The following is a 12,592-nucleotide window of genomic DNA, read 5'->3' as shown; positions in this document are numbered from 1 at the left end:
AAAAGTATTTTTATACCTACTAATTTACTAGTTTATCTATTTATCCATTTATTAATAATGTATTAAAAGAGAATTTAAGGTAGTTTTTAAATGTATTGTTAGCTTTCTAATTTGTTATATATAGATATTCAAATTTTTATTATTTAATAAAAAATATTAAAAGGTTATCAAAATTTATTATTTTTGGCCATTACTTAGTCATTAATATATAAAAGTATGGGATAAAATATGTTCTTAGATTATTAGATTAAAAAGATTAAACTAAAAGAATTGACTCAAGAACTAAGTAATAATAAAAAAATAATAAATTTTGATGGCTTTCTAATATTTCTCTAAATAATAATGAAAGTTAATTTGTCTATTTGTTATAGAATTTAACATGAAAATTAATTTGTGTAATAAGTTTATTAGTAACTGATTTAATAATTAAAATTTGTTGAAAATTGAACTTTTCGACCAAAAAATTTTAAAAACGAATTTACTATATTTTCTTAATTTATTGTTTTCTACAAAATAGGTAAATAATTAATTATATAACCTATGTATTTTGTTGGGGTCATTATAACTTATTAGAACACTAATTTAAAAATTATCTATTCCTTTTAAACATACATAAGTATTAATAAAAAATTATCTATTTATCCATCTTAATTTCACAATAAATATTATCTTTTATTCGTAATAATAATTGAACTACTTTTATCAATTGAAAAATACTGAATTTTTAACTTATTTTAATTATTTTTTTAATTTTTAAATTAAAAGCTTTAAATTTCTTATCATTTTGGTTTTTTTAAATATATATTGAAATTGAACTTATTAAATATTAAGAAGATAATTGAAAATTAAAATAAGTTAGAACCCTTAATTTTCTTTTAGGTGTTCTTGTAACAATATATATAATACAATACTCTTGTTTTATTTTATTAATTGTCTTTCGTATTACTATAGTGGATTCATTATTATTTTTAATTTTTATTTAAAAATATTAATAAACAAAACCTACAAAAATACTAGTTGAAAAATTCATTTTTGTAATCAGTAAATTTTAATCAAGTCGTGTTAGTTACATGCACATACAAGTAAGTATCTTCTTTCCATCCTCTTCTTCCGGTCTTTCTCTGCTTTTATGTCCTTTTTAAAATTTGTACAATTTAAAATAATTTCTGTAATTTTCAAATAAATTTATGTATTTTATTGTGTTATTTTTTTATTATATCTTTATATAATTTAACTTCAAAACTAATTTGTTTAAATGAAATTCACTATTTTTTTAGAGAAATATATGAAGACACATAAATTATTTTATGTCAATAATAAAACATATAAAAGAAAAGAAGAAAAAAGATAAAAAAAATATATTTGCATTATTTAAAATAACTTTTTGTGTGTTATGAAACAAAATTTTTGTGTTTTTCTTTATTGTTATTCAACAAAAAATTATACAATTCAAAATAAATTTATTTTATATAACTAAAATTTTTGTGTTTTTTGATAAAAAAAAACTTTGTACTTTTTTATTTTATTTTCTTTTCTTGTTTTATGTTTCTCGGCACTTTCTATATGGTAATATTTAATAGATTTATTTTTCACATGTATTGAAATATCATTCGTTTATTTTTTTTTCATAATTAAATTAATAATACACTTTGAATAATTTTAGTTTTTTTCTTACTTAATATTATTTATATTTTTAATAAAAATATAAAATTTTAAAATTAAATTGAGTTTGCTTTGCTGTATATATTATAACTTTTTAAAAATATATTAGTATTTAAAACCTTTTCTATTTCATAAATATGATTTGGAGTAAATTAACTTAGTACGATTCTACTATGTATACATAATGATTTGAGAATTTTATTAAAAATAATAGTATGTATAATTTTAATATTTAATAATATTTATTAATTACTATCAATATTAAAAAATACACATATATAACTAATTAAAATTATGCCAAGTGGAGCTTCATTGTATGATTGGATTATATTATTCACAGCCTTCTTGCACTAGACTTGGCTTCAACAATTTTTTAACTTTGTGCTCATTGGTCAGCAGCCGCTGGTCTTTTAAGCAAAACTCAAGGGATATTTATGGTAATTCATCATACATAATATGACAAAAATTTGAATTTTAACCGGACCGTACTTAACATACCAGTATTACAATAAAGTGAATGGCACACTTGAAAGTTTTCTTATAATATTATCTAACTATAGAAAAAAAAAAGTATTGTTTTGAGGAACAATCCGCATTATGATATTTAGGAAAATGTCCATTCAGTGGTACTACACTACAGATATATTCTAATTTATTGTGATGTTTGCTAATTGTTTATCTTTTTTTAGTATGATTTCTATGTTATGTATGGCAGTATCGGTTGAAGTGGAATTTGCTTTTTGATAAATCAAAATTCCTTCTCAAACTGTACAAACTTCTTTTAAAATATACGGTATTTTTGATGTAGATAATGATATCTATATAAATGAATGTTATATATATCACACAATGAAGTACCACATGAGTAGATATATAGAAATTTAAATTTGTCGAATCATTCATGTTATGATCGTCTATAACCTGGGTCTTCCTGTTCCTTCATCTGACTTATGTTTTTCATGTAATATTTAGACCTAATGACTCCATAAAATTACGTTGCTACTTACGCATAATTCGGATAATGTAAGAGATATCTCTTTTTTTTTTTTGAAAAATTCAATCTTTAAAATTATCACTGCTTAATTTTTAATTTGCCTTTAATCATTAAATAAAATGTGAATAATCCACTCCTTTTTTGCAATAAGTTTAGCTACAGTAATTACTACTCTAACTTTTTTTTTTTTTTGAAAGAAAAGCTCAACACTATAAATGGAGCGTAAAGACGTCTGAACAGAAACAACGAAACAAACGAACAAATGAAAACAACCTAGCTAAAAAAAAGATACTCCATTGTCATTTTCGGCATAGCCATCAACAACAAAAGGGGTCTGCACCAATCCACTCTCTATAATTCATAAAGCACATGTTGATTATCTTCTCAATCTTTCTACTTTTATTATGAAAAATTCTGTTGTTCTATTCCAATCATATGTTCCAAATTATAGTATAAAAACACACCATCCAATTGTCCATCTTCTTTTTTATTTCTTGTGAGCGTAACATTATAACACTGTCACACACACAATACACGCCAATTTTATGTTTTTGGAAGCAACAAAATAAAAAGTTGGAAACAAACGAATGAAATGATCTCTAAGAAATTAAATAACATAGTAAAAGAAAGAAAGGAGAGAATAATGATAAATAAATAAATATAAATGCAAAGGTAAGCTTCAACAAGAGGCTAATTTTTTAAAAAAAAATATGTATTTATAATAAATTATCAGTAAAGTTAAAAGTTTTAAGTATCTTGGGTGCATCATACAGTATAATGGAGAGATTGAACAGGATGTAAATCATAGGATCCAAGCAGGTTGGTCAAAATGGCGGAGTGCATATGGTTTTATATGCGACAAAAAAGTACCTTTAAAACTTAAAGGTAAATTCTATCGCACCGCTATAAGACCGGCTATGCTGTATGGTACGGAGTGTTGGGCGGCTAAAGGGGAGCACGAACATAAGCTGAGTGTGGCAGAGATGAAGATGTTGAGATGGATGAGTGGTCATACGCGATTGGATAAAATAAGGAATGGAGATATAATGGAGAGAGTTGGAGTAGCACCCATTGTGGAAAAGATGGTTGAATCGCGTCTCAGGTGGTTTGGACATGTGAGAAGAAGACCGATAGAACATCCAGTCAGGATGGTGGATGAGATGGAAGATGGACAAAAGGCGAAAAGCAGAGGAAGACCTAAAAAGACCATCCATGAGGTGGTCAAACGAGACCTACATGTAAACGGTCTCTCTGTAGACATGATACATGACAGAGCACAATAGCGTCATTTGATTCATGTAGCCGACCCCACTTAGTGGGATAAGGCTTTGTTGTTGTTGTATAATAAATTATCAGTAAGGCTAGCTCAATTTATTTGAACTAATATGCTGATAGAAACTGGTTTAGTAGCAGAAACTAAATTTTGTATTTATAATAAATTTTTAAATAGATTTAATTAATATAATATTAGATAATCTAACAATTAATAATAAATCCGAAACAGATTATATAACTGATTAAATATTTACAAAGTATTATCCTTCCATGACACTTTATAATTCACTTAATAAAAGATAAAAATACAATAGAGGGCAATTATACAACAGAACAACATTTTTGCTTTCATTACTGTCCTCATTTCTCTTTGCTATTCAGTTATATGCTCCAACAACGCCGCCGATCAGCTGAGGTTTCGGATTGTCTTGCATATGTCCCTTTTAAATATTTTTTTTATTATTTTACCACCTTATTTTTATTATTAAATTTGTATTTAATATTATGTGTGATATAAAATTTCAGTTTTAATTTTATTTTTTTACATGTGGTTTTGTTTTTATATAGCTTGCTTATTTTTTTTTCAATAGGATCATTCTCTTATTTTACAATATCTCTCCAATTTTTTATGTATCTCTTCATGTACAAAATATTTATTTGATTTTTTTTATGTTCTTTCTCAACAAATTCATGAAAGTGACAAATTAAAAAAAAAATTTAAAGTTGATTGAAATGAACAAAATATTATTATATTTATGAAAATATGTAAAGGAGATATAGTAACTGGAAATAGACCTGGAACATATTTTTACAAAACTGGTTGGGCAAATTTAAAAATAAAGTTCTTGAAACAGAATGATTTGAGTTATGAGTATAAACAATTTAAAAACAAGTGGGAGACTATGAAAAGAGAGTGGAGACTGTGGACTAAACTAAAAGGAAAAGAAACCGGTCTTGGTTGGGATCCTATTAAAAGACCATACAAACAAGCAAGTGATGATTGGTGAGATGTCAGGTATGTTACATTTTTTTAAAAACTATTTCAGAAATATCAATTTTACTGAGAGAGATTTTTAATTACTATTTTGTTGTCTCATAGGAAAATCCTGATGTGGCAAAATTTAGAGAGCAAAGTCTAAAATATCTTGATGAAATTGAATTTTTTTTTTGAAAATATTGTAGCTACTGGTGTAGGTGCATGGGCACCCTCTCAAGATATAAATAATAGTTATAACGATAGAGATAATGACGAAAATAATGATGATGAGGAAGAAGGTTTAGAGGATGAGTTAAATGATGAATCAACACCTTCTAGTGCAATGAGGCAGAAGAGAAGAATGGTTGGGAGAGGTGATAAAAGATCGGGAGCCTCTCAACTTTCAATTCAACTAGAACGTATAATTAATGTGTTTGAAGAAGAAAAGACATAGAAATAACGTATCAAGTATATCAACTTGTTTAGCTGCTTTCAAACAATTGCCTAGGCTAGAAGTGGGGAGTGATATATTCTTTATAGCTACAAGACTAAAGGCAAAAAAGTCAAATAGAGAGATTTTTATTGGACTAGTCTTACAATTTGATTGGTTGAAGACTCATAGTTTAGCAGATGTGTCTGGTTCTTAAAGTTTTTTTGGCTAGAATGTCTCTCTTTAATATATTTATGTGTTATTCAAAAAATATTTTTTATGATTATGTTTTTCTATTATTTTCTATGGTTGTTTGTTATTTTATATTTAAGATGTGAACTAGTGTTTATTTAAAGATTGTGGTTTTTTGACAGGTGTGATTAGTATTTATTATTTGATATTAGTTTAAAATATTTGTATAACAGGATATCTAACAGCTCAACTGAAAGTTTGTCAATTGAAAGTTTGTCAACCAAAAGTTTAATATCAAACACAAATGTGCCAGATGAAAAATTTAAAAACAAACAAAAGGTCGCAGCCAAATTTAAGAAGAAGACGGTGATTTTAATAACAATTGCAACTTGTGTTGATTATTTTCTAAAGTACGTTGTGAAAAATTCACAAAGGACTTTAAGGTTGACATGAAATAGTTGGGTAAATAAACTTTTAAATGGGTATCCTATTTGTTGCTATCAACAATTTAGTATGAAAAATCATGTGTTCCTTCATCTCTGTAATATTTTACAAAATACTTACAATCTAAGGACAACAAAAGGTATTGAAATTCATGAACAAGTAGGTATAATTTTATATATCATTGGACAACCAGGTTCAATACGTAATATAGAAGAGAGATTCCAACTTTTAGAAAAAATCATTTTTAGACAATTTCATTTTGTATTGGATGCTGTTTGCAAGCTTGCTTAACATATTATTTTTACCAACTGATCCACAATTCACATATACTCCAGTAGAAATGATGAAAGATATTATCTATATTTTGAAAATTGCATTGGTGCAATAAATGGAACTCATATACCTGTTGTTGTTTCTGCCGATAAGAAAATCCCATACATTGGTAGAAGGGAGATCACAACTACAAATATGATGGCAATATATGATTTTAACATGTATTTTATATTTGTATGGGAAGGTTGGGAGAGATCTGTACACGATACTAAAATTTCAATCAAGTTGTGCGTAAATTAAGTCTTCATTTTCCTCTTTTTTTTCTAAAGGTTAGCATATTTGAGACTACTATTATGTATATTAGATTAAACTCTATTTTTATTAATTGATTTTATGGTGCACTAAATTTTTTTTAGGCAAATACTACTTGGTAGATTCTGGCTATCTATGTCTTATGGATTTTTTAAGTCCTTATAAAAGTCACAGATGTTGTAAAATAACTAAATAAATAAGAAAGAGGTAACACATGTAAAATATGGAAATATAATTAGATAACACTAGTAGTAATATTTACTAGAATTACTATATCAATATAATAGATATAATTAATATTAATATGTTTAATATATAAGAGAGAGAATAATAAGAGAGAGAGAGTGAAGAATATTTGATATTCTTATTGTTATTATTGTGTCTTTCGTCAGAGGCAAAGCCTCTATTTATATACATACACAAGGTTACTTTGTCAAACCTTATTAAATGTAGTTTCTCTTGAAAAATGATTCCTTCATTCTTGAGAAGGTTAGTCCACTCAAGACATACGTGGTCATCCACATCTTCACAACAAGAGATACCATCTTTCGCACTTTATATTAGGTCCAAAAGCAAGAGGAAGAAATAAAGTATTCAACTACTATCATTCTAGCCTTAGATGTATAATTGAACGCGTATTTGGATGTTGCAAAGCAAGATGAAAAATCTTAGGTGCCATGCTATTATTTTTCCTTGGACACACAAGTTAGAATCATTGGCGTTTGTATGACTTTATACAATTTTATTCGACGGAATGACACAAGTGATGAACAGTTTAAAGAATTTCATGAAAATTTTGATCTTCTCGGTGAAGGTGAAGTAGAAGAAACAGTTTCTAATGATATTATGTGGGAAGAATCGAATGTTGAAAGCGTTAGAAAAATGAAACTAATAAAAGAGCAAATAAAGAATCAATTGTCTAACCGATTGTAATCTTAGTGATTAGGTTATGTAAAATCAACATTCAATATTGAAAGGTATTTGTTATCATTGTTATTTTAAGGGATAAGTACTTTTTTCGTCCCCAAGGTCTGGGGTCAAAATCAAAATCGTCCCCGACCTTTTTTTTATATTAAAATCATCATCAACGTTACAAAACGTTATAAAATCGTCATTTTCTATTTTTTTGACTAAATTACCCTTAACTATTAATAAAAATTAAAAATAATATTAAAAAAATAAAACCCCACCCACCCACACCCATCATCATCTCTTCGTCTCCCCCTCCCCCCAAAATTTCCCTTCCTCCTATACCCACCCCCAAATCACATCCCATCCCATCCCATCCCATCATCATCATCAGTTCCCACTCCCTCACCCCCCTCATCGTAACCCCCTCACTCCATCACCCCCTCACTGCCACCGCCCCTGCATCCAACCCGCCGCCGCCCCGCGTCCAACCCGCCGCCGCCTCTGCTTTTCTGTTTTTGCTTTCTGCTTCTACTTCTGTTTCTATTTTTGTTTTTGTTGTTGCTTTACCATTGTTGATTCACCCTTCAGAATTATTGTTGTTAATTTATTATTGGTGATTCTGATTATTATTGTTAATTTATTATCAATGGCAATGACTCTGTTAGTTAATTTGATTGACTGATTTTTGAAGAAGGGAGTAAGAGGTTTGATGATGAAGAAGGGAATTGGAAGTTACTGGATTAGTGGTGATGAAGAAGGGGATGAGGGGGTGAGGGGTGGGGGTTTACAGTGAGGGGTGAGGGGTGGGGGGAGTTGGGGGGGAGGGGGTTACGGTGGTGAGGGAGTTTTGGGGGGGGGGGGTGGGTTAGGTTTTGTTTTAATTTTTTAATTATTTTTATTATTTAATAAGGGTAATTTAGTAAAAAAAATAAAATTGAAGTAGAAAAGGATGATTTTATATCGTTTTGTAACGTTGAGAATGATTTTAATAAAAAAAAAAGGTTGGGGACGATTTTGATTTTGACCCCAGACCTTGGGGACGAAAAAAGTACTTATCCCTTATTTTAATATCCATTCTCTTGTGTAAAAAAATTGTATTTTTTGAGTCATTTATTTAAACGCTACAACTTTAAAATAAGTACTTCTATAACTAAAAATCCAAATACAAAATAACTTATTCATAAGATGCTATTAATAAAAGTTCTTATATTTTTAGCTCTTTTTCAAAAGAATTTATTTAAAAAGTTTATCCAAACTGGACCTAAGAGCATCATCAATGCTATATCAAATTTTAGTTTTACTTTGGATTCTACAAGATGATACATAAATATTTGTAGAATCATATATGATAAATAATGATTTGAAATTAAAAGTAAAATTTGCTCCTCCAATGTTTAAATCTTAGTTTAGTTAAAATTTTATATTATTTTTAATTATTTCATTAATATAATTATATGAGTGGCAAAATTTTATTGATTCTCTATCAAAGTAATATCATATCTCTAAAGTGATACCGGTTTTATTTCATCAATTAACTCTAATGTAAATTTTAACTCTAAATCAATTCATTTTTTAAAAATATCAAAAATAATACTCTAAAAATACCCTATTAGAGATACTCTAAAAGCCTAAAACCAAAAACACAGATACCCACGTCAATAAAATTCTAGAACAGCAAGGCTACGTCACTACGTGGCTTTGACGCTTATTATTTTTCCTGTGTTAGAGAGGAATGTGTATCACAAAATGATGTGATAAGAGAAGTGATTTATATTGGTGTGGACTACATAAATCGGTGCTTCCAATTTTTTTTGTATTGTTTAGCTTTTTTAACAAATTTTAGTATAGGGAGACAATAAATTATACTGTCCAATTTGATTAATATCAATTAAAAAAAGAAAAAGTATAGGGAAACAATAATTTTAGTGTATAATATATACAATAGATTAAAATAGAAAAGTAAAATTAAAATTAAAAAGCAGATCATTGATTAATTATTTAATTTTAAATTTTTAAATTTAAAAAATTAGGATTAGCATTTAAATTTATTCACATTACGATTATTCCTAAAATCATCGTAACCTCCCATACACATCTAGCCTCCACCTTCGCCGGTCAGTCCAAAGCCACCTTCTCATCCAAACTCCTCCAACAATCATCGAAATATCTGAGAAGTATCCGTCCGTCCACAACTCCCGATTGAGGGGGACAGCACCGGTGTCGACTAGAAGAGGGAGAAAATACCCCAGAACCACCAAGATCAAAGCGTAAAAGAGAGCTTTAGGAAGAGTTTTCTTTGAATTTTTCACTTCTCTGGCAAGAGTACTTCTGGACTCCCAATAATTAAGGTTCTAAAATAGACTGTTCAAATACAAATTCCAATCAATATCATCCACATTTGCCGCATACCATCTCGAGGATTTCAAGTCAGGAATGACCAGTAATTCCATAAAAACAAATGGAAGGAGTGAGAAAATTCCCAAGAACACGGCAACCCAACCAACAATGGCTTTAGGAGTATCATTTTAGTAGGTATGGGAATGGTTATTTTAATTTTATGTGGATGATTATTTTAATTGGATTGGGTTTAATTATATATAATTAAAATATGTTGGATGCTCAATTTATTAAGTATGCGAATGATTATTTTTATCTTTAAGTGGATGGTTATTTTCACTATGGGTGAGTGACGCCGGTGACGGCATGTGACAAGCCAAGCAGCGACGGTGAGGTGAGATGATTATTGATGAATGTGGGATGATAGCCGGTTGGAAAAGAAGAGGGTATTGGAGTGAAATGCTTTGATAAATTAGGGTTTGAGATTGTTATTTTTTTGAAATAACTAATTGGGTTTTTTTATTTAAGTTGATGGCCAGTAAGGGAGCTTCTAACGCCGTAGAGATGGGATGATTGATGAGGATGGGTAACAGACAGTTTCGGAAGGGAGAGAGAGAAGATGGTGTTTGGATAAATTCTTTTGTAAATTAGAATTGGGATGGTTAATTTTTTGAAATAACTCTTTGATTTTTTTTCCTTGTATTGGGCCTAATTCAAAATTCATTGTACACATTGTCAAGATTCTTCGTTGTCTCCCTAGCGGAATTCGAGTATAAAAATATAACACGCCAAGAAGTTGGATTTTGGTGCAAAACTAAAAATTTTTCTGCAGTCAGGAGTTGAAGCCAGAAATTCTCATCATTGAATTTGCCTGAGTGCTACTGTGAATGGTGGAATTGTTGTCTATTTATCTAAAAAATGTTATTTTTATTATCTTAATTTTTTGTTGATGTTTTGATAGCCAAGTTCTAGTATTTGTTATATCATAATATTTTTCTTCAATTCTAAAAATGAGTTTTTTATTGAAGTAAAATATTTTTCTTCAGTTTTATGTTTATATCAAATTAAATGTAAAAATATATTAAAGATTATTAGTGATAATAAAGTTTATTTGATAATAATTTTTTAGAGTAAGGTCAAAATTAATAATGTAATGGGAATAATGAACCATTATTGTTAACAATGAATAAATTCATTCGTGTTTCGTACAAATGAGTATAAAAAATATAACAGGATTTTGGTGAGAAACTAAAAATTTTTCCGCAATCGAGAGTTGAACCCAGAAATTCTCATCATTGAATTTGCCTGAATGCTACTACGGATGGTGGAATTGTTGTCATTCTTCCACCGCCAGGAGTTGAATCCAAAAATTCTCATCATTGAATTTGCTTGAGTGCTAGTGCAGATGGTGGAATTGTTGTGTATTTATCTAACAATTATTATTTTTATTATCTTAATTTTTTATTGATGTTTTAATAGATAAGTTCTAGTATTTGTTATATTATGATATATTTTTTTCAATTCTAAAAGTGAGTTTTTTATTGAAGTAAAATATTTTTCTTCAGTTTTATGTTTATATCAAATTAAATATAAAAATATATTAAAGATTATTAGTGATAATAAACTTTATTTGATAATAATTTAATAGAGTAAGGTCAAAATTAATATTGCAAATGAGAATAACAAACCATTATTGTTAACAATGAATAAATTCGTCCGTACTTCATACAAATGAGTATAAAAATATAACATGCCAAAAAGTTAGATTTTGATGCGAAACTAAAAATTTTTCCGCAGTCAAGAGTTGAACTCAGAAATTCTCATCATTGAATTTGCGTGAGTGCTACTGCAGATGGTGGAATTGTTGTATATTTGTCTAAAAATTATTATTTCTATTATCTTAATTTTTGGTTGATGTTTTGATAGCCAAAATCTAGTATTTGTTATATCATAATATTTTTCTTCAATTTTAAAAATGAGTTTTTTATTGAAGTAAAATATTTTTCTTCAGTTTTATGTTTATATCAAATTAAATGTAAAAATATATTAAAGATTATTAGTAATAATAAACTTTATTTGATAATAATTTTTTAGAGTAATGTCAAAATTAATAATGTAATGGAAACAACGAACCATTATTGTTAACAATAAATAAATTTGTTCGTGCTTTGTACAATGTGTATGAAAAATATAACAGACAGTTAGATTTTGATGCGAAACTAAAAATTTTTCATTTGGTTGAGTACTAATGCGGATGGTGAAATTGTTATGTATTTATCTAACAATTATTATTTTTATTATCATAATTTTTTGTTGATATTTTAATAAACAAGTTCTAGTATTTGTTATATTATGATATTTTTCTTCAATTCTAAAAGTGAGTTTTTTATTGAAGTAAAATATTTTTCTTCAGTTTTATGTTTATATCAAATTAAATGTAAAAATATATTAAAGATTATTAGTGATAATAAACTTTATTTGATAATAATTTAATAGAGTAAGGTCAAAATTAATATTGTAATGGAAATAACAAACCATTATTGTTAACAATGAATAAATTTGTCCTTGCTTCATTCTTCATACAAATGAGTATAAAAGAAAAAGTATGAGGAGACAATAATTTTAAGAAAAACACCCAATCTTTCAATAACAATATATTACACATATTTAATCAATATAAAAAAATTAACCAAGAGAGAATAGTGATAAATAAAGAAATAAATAAAATGCAAAAGTAAGCTTCAACTAAACTTGGAATATTAAAAGGTTAAAATAAATAAATAAA

Source organism: Arachis hypogaea, chromosome 13 (genome assembly GCF_003086295.3).
Source record: "Arachis hypogaea cultivar Tifrunner chromosome 13, arahy.Tifrunner.gnm2.J5K5, whole genome shotgun sequence".
Taxonomy (NCBI): Eukaryota; Viridiplantae; Streptophyta; class Magnoliopsida; order Fabales; family Fabaceae; genus Arachis; species Arachis hypogaea.
This window is presented reverse-complemented; position numbering follows the sequence as displayed.